General features: G+C 39.3%; 2 long non-coding RNA genes across 2 annotated transcripts; one reads left to right on the top strand and one right to left on the bottom strand.

The window, feature by feature from the left end:
• Positions 1-773: 773 nt before the first annotated feature.
• Positions 774-1783, top strand: LOC145459404 (uncharacterized). The gene is made up of 2 exons (XR_013921394.1): positions 774-1555; positions 1611-1783. It is a non-coding gene; the product is annotated as an uncharacterized LOC145459404 (long non-coding RNA).
• Positions 1784-2229: 446 nt separating this feature from the next.
• Positions 2230-3322, bottom strand: LOC145459403 (uncharacterized). The gene is made up of 3 exons (XR_013921393.1): positions 3093-3322; positions 2881-3027; positions 2230-2386 (listed from the first exon to the last, which is right to left on the bottom strand). It is a non-coding gene; the product is annotated as an uncharacterized LOC145459403 (long non-coding RNA).
• Positions 3323-8800: the final 5478 nt, after the last annotated feature.

The following is an 8800-nucleotide window of genomic DNA, read 5'->3' as shown; positions in this document are numbered from 1 at the left end:
CTGATCATTATTTAAATTTCTATTTTCCGAATCAGTGCAACAGTAGCTTTCGATCAAGACCAGATTCAATAATTTCTGCGCTCGGGAAGATAGCTTTTGGATTGCCAGAAATCCTACAGTCGCTTACGCAAAACAATTCTCCTCTCCAGCCTCTGCGAAGCGGAACGAAGCTGCAAAATCGGTCGTTGCCGTTCCATGTTTAATTTCTATAGTTTAAGTATAGATAACTAACCTACGGATAGATGGGCAACACGTGATTCACGCTCGAGAGACCGGATGCTCGTCAGATTTGTTGTCGCTTCCTAGCATGAATCGGGCAAAGCGGCAGGTTGTCGGCCAGATTGACTGTTAAAAATGCAGGTATGTTTGATGCGAATAGGATATAGGGCAATCAGAACAGGTTATTTAGTGATACAGTACATAGCCACTGGCGCGGCTATCAAAGCATTAATATCAGGAGTATATTTAAGGAGCAAAAGAAGTCATGATATTCACTCTTATTCAGGTTATCAATTGGTTTCAATATTGAATCCAGCTGAGGTTTCCTTGAAATAGTTAGGTTTGTATATTCATAGATAGGTTGTATTATATATTGGTAAATGAAGACAAGACGTTTTCATAACCAGGCATAATTAAGATGGGAAAATTAGATTTCGAATTACTGACTAAGGCCGGTAATCAGAGACGCCTCAAACTCAAGTCTTGCACAACGGAGTAAAGGCTTCGTTGAACTCCATTGGAGTAGAGGCTTCATATTCAAAGACATTTTCGACATGTCTGGCATTATTCGCTACTGTGCGTTCGCTCGATATGAAATGTTAAGATACCCTCCAGGGTGGTATGTTTAGCGTAATATATTTGGTGTGCAGTATCACACCGCGTGTACAATTAGTAGGATCTTTGGTGTGCACGAGGCACCGATTCCATATCGGCAGACAGGCATACGGTACGTGTTTCATTCCTTTCAGATAAAATGGATATTGACATAGATATGTTGGAATATTACATGCAAGTGGATGGAAACAGGCTGCAGCAAGTACAGAAGTAACTTACAGATTTTGATAATCCCTTGGAATACCTCACTGAGGAACTATGTTCTGATCGCTATAGGCTTAACGAAAGCCGGTGTTAGTGGATTTATGGAGGTCCTACAGTGTGACCTTACCAACCCATCCAACAAAGGTCTACCCCTGCCCCCGTTGTTGAAGTTCCCTGTTGTTTTGCACTGTTCGCCACAGGAAGCTTTCAAGTTGTTGCTGGGGAGCTGGAACATGAACCTGGACAGTATTGCCATAGCTCATAAAAGCTCAACATACATCAAATTCCCACAAGGTGAAGTTGCAGCCAATGGGGCCTCACGATTTTATGACAAATAGCTGCTGAACGTCGATATAACAAGGTTCAAATATCCTGCAGAATAACTATAGAACGGATTTTTTGGAGTGTGGAAGAACGTGTTTCCCTGCTTATCACTGGGTCTACGGATAAATGTCGACACAGCAATGGCTTTAATTGTTGCAACAGCAGTGTTATACAACTATGCCAGAAAACACAGGTAATATATTTCTTGATTTTCTTGAAATCAAGCGCTTAACTCCCTTCAAATTTAGGTGCATTATCAACAATGAAACTGATGTCCCTGTCATCCCGCAAGAAGTTGTAGAGGCACCAAGTTATGTACGAGGATCCCTGAGAGGCCTACCTAGCTCAGAGACGCCGGATCGTAGAAACCCACTTTAGGAATACAATTTAATTTATCATAAATAAAGAAACTGCAGTGAAACTTGTATAAAACCGAACGAAATGGAACAGCGTAGAAAGGAAGTGGAACAGTACCTATCAATAATGCACAGTTACATGGCCATGGCCAAAGCAAAAAAAAAGCATTAATATCGCGGTGCGGTGTTGCAAGTCGAGGCTTATGCAGTTAAATGGTCATAGCAAAAGAAACGTATTCATGTCTTGATACTGCAATTAGAGGCATAGTAACTATCAATAATGGGAATACCACAAAAATATTTGCATCTCGGTGGTGTAAGCAGAAGCAATGAATCTTAAATTGAAAGCTTTTATAAAGTAGGTAGACTAGTTTCAACTAGGTCTGGTGAAGGCGAGCCTTCAAGCTTTTGCCTTACATCTGCTATCAACAGGTGCTTGGTCACAAGTACCAACTGCAGATCAGCAAGGGACTGCTGCTCCTCCACTAAGAGCCTTTGCTGTTGCAAGCAGTCAATTTCTAATTCAATCTTTTCCACTTTCAGCTCATGCTCCAAGAACATGGTATCCGATATGAAGTTATTAACTTCAGCTCTTTTTGGTTTCTTTCTTGGCAACCCTGTCTTTTCCGTTTCTTTTACCACCGGAGTTGCAGTCGTGAAAGTCACATCTGAAATAGGGACATATGATATAGAAAGCCCACATTGCATAGCAAATGTGTATAAATTCTAATAACTTCTATACGGTATGCTTATGAAGCTATGCTCATGTTAGTCATGTATCTATATATATTTACACAGATTTTAGTTAACGCTCATTAATAATAAACAATATCGATGACCACACCACATCGAGGATATGTCCTAGACCCTGATCACCATTGACTGGCTATGGTCCTCAAGACTATCAATCACTGTGCTTTGCTAATTCTGGTCAGTGTTAGCTTTCGGGTTTGCGAACCTATCGTTTTACAGTTATTTAGATGGAGCGATTTTGGAGGTTTTACAGCTAAGCGGTAACCCAACACGCAACAAAACCTACATAACCAGAGTCAGCGATGCTCACATATCAACAGCGAATACCGTTGACTATACTAATTTGTGGGGATCACTGCTTGATAGGTGCTTTTATCCATGAAGTGTCCATTGTTATGGCATACCGTACCCGAAGATGTTGATGAAGATGTGGCTCGAATTGTTCTGGTATCATGCTATGGATCATCTGTGACATATATGGTAGGCTACTGCCTTGGTTGGAGGGCCTCCAGTTGCCGCCATGTGGGTCCGTTCCTCTGTAATATCTTCTTTCGATCTGATGAAATGCATACGCATTAGAACTGGCCTGGCACATTCCTAGAATTCCATCAAAAAGCTTACCTCGTCTTCATGTTAGTCCAACATTTTTTAAGCTGCTTGGATGATACCTTTCGAGCATCTGGGAAGGAATTGTATTGAATGGCAAGATCTTCCCATGCACCATTTTTCCTTTGGATAGAACTTCATCATTTCTTTTATTTAAGTACATCCAGCTTTGCACTTACAAGAGTCATAAGACGGCTCTAGTCAGCCAAACTAAACCTTTTTTGACATACTGTAACTGAAAAAATGATCCTGTTGATATCCAACAAGTTTGTCACATGATAATGTTCAGGTAAAGCAGACACATCGAGTAACTTTTTCTCTTTATCTATGATTATACAAACCAAACTATTTCAAGGAAACCTCATGCAGCTGGATTCAATATTGAAACCAATTGATAACCTGAATAATAAGAGTGAATATCATGACTTCTTTGGCTCCTTAAATATACTCCTGATATTAATGCTTTGATAGCCGCGCTAGTGGCTATGTACTGTATCACTAAATAACCTGTTCTGATTGCCTTATATCCTATCCGCACCAAACATACCTGCATTTGTAACAGTCAATCTGGCCGACAACCTGCCGCTTTGCCCGCTTCATGCTATGAAGCGACAACAAATCTGACGAGCATCCGGTCTCTCGACCGTGAATCACGTGTTGCCCATCTATCCGTAGGTTAGTTATCTATAGTTTAAGTGTGCAAGTAAAATTCCTTGAGATGATGGGATGTCACTACTATTCGTTGAATTGATAGATCTGCAGTTGCTCATGTTGAAAAAGTTTTGAGCCATTTTTTTAGTGTGGGTTGCGTTTGCAGTGAGAGAGCAGTATAGCAGCTTCTATTTGAGTTTATTGAGGTCATCCTTTGACTCAATGTGGATTCTGGGTGCGCCATCATTCTTTTTCATGTAGATATTCCCATTTGCAGTCCAGAGGTATTTGAAGCTTTTTTCTTTTTTCGCAGCTCGCGCTTCAAAGAAGACATCTCTTCTGTAATTTGTTCAATTTTCGTTTAGGAAGAGTTGTTCCATTCCTTCAACACCGAAGTCCTTGATATCCTTTTTGCCCTTTCTCACTTTGAGGAATTCTTTTTTTGGTTGGTCCGAAGAGAATTTAGCTACAATGGGTCCTGTTTTGTCTGGATTTTTGAAGCGCACTCTATAGCAGTGCACAATCTGTGGCGCAGTGATGTCAGCTTCCAGGGCGTTAGCTATTTTCATGATGGTCTCCGGCAGATCTTCTTTTTTGGAGTAGGGGACACCATAAAATTCCAGGTTGTTGTTTCGAGATTGCTGCTCCAGGTTGTCATTGGTGCGTACTAGGCCAGATATTTTTTTGTTCAGGATACTCATAGTTGATTCAAATTTGTCGTGTTCCTTGAGCATGGTTTCTTGCGAGGCTAGTTTTAGATTTTCTTTGTTGCTCTCAAATTCTGCATTCATGAATTCCATTCCAGTCTTGCAATTTCTATCTCTTTCCGGAGTTCCTTGTTCTCTTCCTTTAGTTTCCTAACCTCTAGGTTGGTCTTATCAAGCTCAGATTGCAATATTTCATATTGCTTTTGCAGTGTTATATTCAGCTGTGTCAAACCTTTGACTTCACTGAGCGTATCTTCCAGTTTACTGTCCATCTTCTTCAGTCTCGCCAAGATGGCATCTTCATGTGTTCCAGACTTTGTCATTTTGTTTCTTGGATGGATCTATACTACTATAGCGTAGGTTATAGCCTAGATTACTTAATACAACCAAATACTCCTTTACTCCAGGACACAGTAGACTCGGAAATTCATTTCATGGGGAAGAACCATAGCCTTTATAAGATAGTCATTACACTCCATTGTTTTCTGTGGCAACTATCGGCGGGGTAGCGACTCCTGGTGGTGATTGGTAATAACTTTATTTTGAGTACAGTGTTTCATTATAGTTTCAGTTATATATGTTGCACAGCAAGTTATTTCTACACATTTCAAGCCTCGAGAAGTAAAATTACTGCGAAATCGGGAACTAGTAAGTTAGCGAATGGGAAGTATTGCTGTATTCCGCAATGTTGTAGTTCTACTGCAATCGGACTTCGTCTGTACCTTGTTCCAACTGGTGACAAACGTCCCAGAGAAGACAAAAAAAGCTATCCGTTATGAAAGCATCGATGATATCTTTTCAACGTACCTGTTTAATCAGACCAGTTGACATCCAAGCTCGTAGCGATCATTCATATGATATCTGTTCCTGGATGCATATTTTATGTACCACCATTATTGCTGTATCCTGTTATGTACAGAGGTGGTCAAAGTAGTCAAGAAATCTACTCAAGTAGAAGTAGAAGTAGCGACGAAAATATCTACTCAAGTACGAGTAGAAGTACTTCTTTCATAAGCAACCTAAAACTACTTGAAGTAGAAGTAGAATTGACTTACTTTAAAAGTACTCAAGTAAGTAAGTAGTTATGAAAACGATCCTAATTCGTTCACATGGATTGTAAAAAGGTGCAAATTGAACTATGCGATAGGTGACGACTGACGAGTTTGATTCATATTGATGCATACTAGCAGGTATCCAATTTTCGATAGCATAAGTATTCGTCCACATCATGGGATGAAAATGATTGTATTGATATGGAAATGCGATGCTAATCCTCTGTTTTCTCGAACAGTACGTTTTAGAAAATAGCATGGTATGGCCCCATTCCCCATATTATAAGGCCCGTAGTTTAGTCGAAGAGCAATACGGAGAAGTTGTATAGGATACGGTGTAAACACTTTGCGTGAATAGTAAACGTTAATAAAAAATATGGTGGACCGTAAAAATGCCATATTGTGTAGCTTTATTTCCAAAAATTAAAGGCATTACTACACTTGCTTTTATACTTCAACATGTATGTTATCCAGACAAAAGAACTGATAATAATTATAACTCAAAGTATATGATACTGGGAATTGAAAGTGAAATATAAATACTACTTCTAAAAGCAGAACATGTATTTCATGTTTTTAGTCCAGAAAGTCTCAAAGGTGGTATGCTAAAACTTCTCTAAAACTAAAACAAAGTCAGAGTCCACTTCTCCAGATTTGGACACGCCATGGACATGCTAGATTACGATATGACCAGTAAATGCTAGATTGCGAAACATCAGTTTCAAACGTTGTGATGAGCCATATATACTGAGATGAATTATTTGATATGGACGAAGGGCGAAAATGTGGTGTGAACGGAACCACGTCAACCCTCCACCTAAATTATATTCACCGATACTTTCGTGAAAGCAAACTGGTCACTCCGCATCCAGTACTGCGCGCGAAGCGCGACGAAAATTCTGGGATTTACTAAACTTTTATGAAAATTTAATGTTGATACTCCGTGAAAACAGCCCCGAAATTCCTCGGCTTATCTTCCTGATTGGAAGATTGAACTACTTCTACTTGACAAACTGAAAATAGCGAAAAGTAAGTAAGTAGATCACAAAATATTACGAAGTAGAAGTAGAAGTAGCGAAAATCAGATCTACTTGAGTAAGTACCAGAAGTAGAGGAAAACTACTTGAGTACTTCAAAAACGTAAAAGTACTTCGTTACTGACCACCTCTGGTTATGTAACGATAATAAAGACTCTCTCTCACCGGATCTAATACTATTTTGAACATAATGTAGTCCAAGGAGTTAAATCACAACAAGATTGTGATATAACGGAAAGACAGGGCGGTGCAGAAACGACTTGGAGTGGTATTTTAATTAGACACCCACCTTTGGACTAAAGCATGTAAATAAGAGGCATGCACACTGGTATTAATATAGGATAACATGAAAATAAGCAGTAAAGCATGTAAATAAGAGGCATGCACACTGGTATTAATATAGGATAACATGAAAATAAGCAGTCAAGTCAAGACTCGAGTAATCTCAACACTGCTTATTATTAGGTAGAACATTTCTTCAGCCTTTCGCGAAGACTTGCCAATGATGAAAACGGTGTTATCGTACGTGTACGACAGTGAATATACGCTCTGGCTCTAATAGCCTATATTTCCGAATCATAGCTTTCACCACATTCCGGTCTCTATCATTATAATAGTGATGCCAGTCCGTTCCACACAAAATAGTGCGCATATCAATGAATTTGGCAGGTAACTGTTTTCGGAAATTGCGTTCTACTTGTTTAAACATGTGGAAGTACTCATCCTTTGCGACTATCAAACTTCCCCTGTTTCTTGACTCGTACTCATCTGGTAGCCAACCTTTTTTGAGATTTGATTTCGGCACCATTGGTTGTCTTCCCCCTGAAATTTCTTTAAACCCCATCGAAGAGTTGCCCCCGGGAGATATTTCATAACTTTTTCATCATCGGCGGTCACACCAATCTATCGAAGGCCCTTGCCTTTTTTCCAGGAAAGTTGTTGTTGAATAATAATCGGGCAGCATTCCTTCAATACACGTTTAACGGCCGTTTCTTCAGCCAAGTCATTTGGACAATATTGCTTTTGCAGTTTACTTGAGTACTCAAGCATCATCATTTGCTTTGTATGGCACTCAGCAACATGACACACGTCTTTTAGAACTTCATCATGAAGAACAGATGTTAATTAAATATTCAAATTTTTTAGAACTTCATCCACGGTTTTTTGACAGTAAGTCTTATCGCAGCCCATCAAAACCTCAACAACGTCACAAAATGGATTGGCTGTATCTTCTGCAGAAACCGAAAGTCCTGGGTCCCCTATGCAAACATCTTCTTCTTCTTGGTCCTAAAATCGAAAATGTTCAGTGAATGTAGATACATTCCGCGGTATGCAAGGGAAATGAGAGAGTTGAAGTAAATAGGAACAGATAACTTCAGACTTGGACAACTAGAAAATTGCAATTGATTTTCCTGCACAAGAGGCATTTTCTTGTTAACTTGTGCAAAATGCATCGGACTAAGAGACAATTCGAGGAAAACCACAAATTAGATTGGAATTAAAATAAGAGCATATTAACATTTCACAAATAAGACTGGAATTAGAGCATAGAAACATTTCACAAATTAGGTTAAAATTACACTACTGGCATTTTGCTCTAATTTAGTCTTTAGTCAAATTAGACTAGAATTATCTAGTTGTTCAAGTCTGCATTAGACGGCGCTAAAAAGAATGGCCAGCAATAGCAACAACAAAAGAGTTCATAGCAAGTGATAAAGTGATTTCGTTTTTATTGGTACTGGCATAGCCGTTATGTAGGCTATACTACAGGTATACGAATATACCGGTATACAGTATCGATACCTGTACCTGTAAGGCAACAATTTTACAGTTTTTGGTGATCAACATTATTGTCAGGTAACGCATATACTCAGTACTCACGTCATCAAACAACTGCATAAGCTCTTCATCTGACATATCCATCGTTAACAGTAAATCAATATCCGGCAATATAGGAAAATAACACTGCGTCGCATGTAACTATAGTTATCTTTCAGGTAACAGCTGTCAGGTACAAATCCACCGCTAAGTGTCGCCGTCCCGCCCTAGTTGACAATGGAGTGTAACGACTATCTTATAAAGGCTATGGAAGAACTATCCAATACCGATTTTGTGATGGCTTATTTTTTGTATTTGAAGTCACGCAAGACTTTTAAATATGAGGTTGAAAGTTAGGTATATTCCTAAGGCGCGTGTCGACATCGAATAAGTGTATATACCAGAGATGAGCGGATTGGGAATTTCTATGTCCTAATCCAATCCAAATCCGAAACCAC

Source organism: Botryllus schlosseri, chromosome 16 (genome assembly GCF_051294905.1).
Source record: "Botryllus schlosseri isolate E-star chromosome 16, Bs_hap1, whole genome shotgun sequence".
NCBI lineage: Eukaryota > Metazoa > Chordata > Ascidiacea > Stolidobranchia > Styelidae > Botryllus > Botryllus schlosseri.
This window is presented reverse-complemented; position numbering and strand designations above follow the sequence as displayed.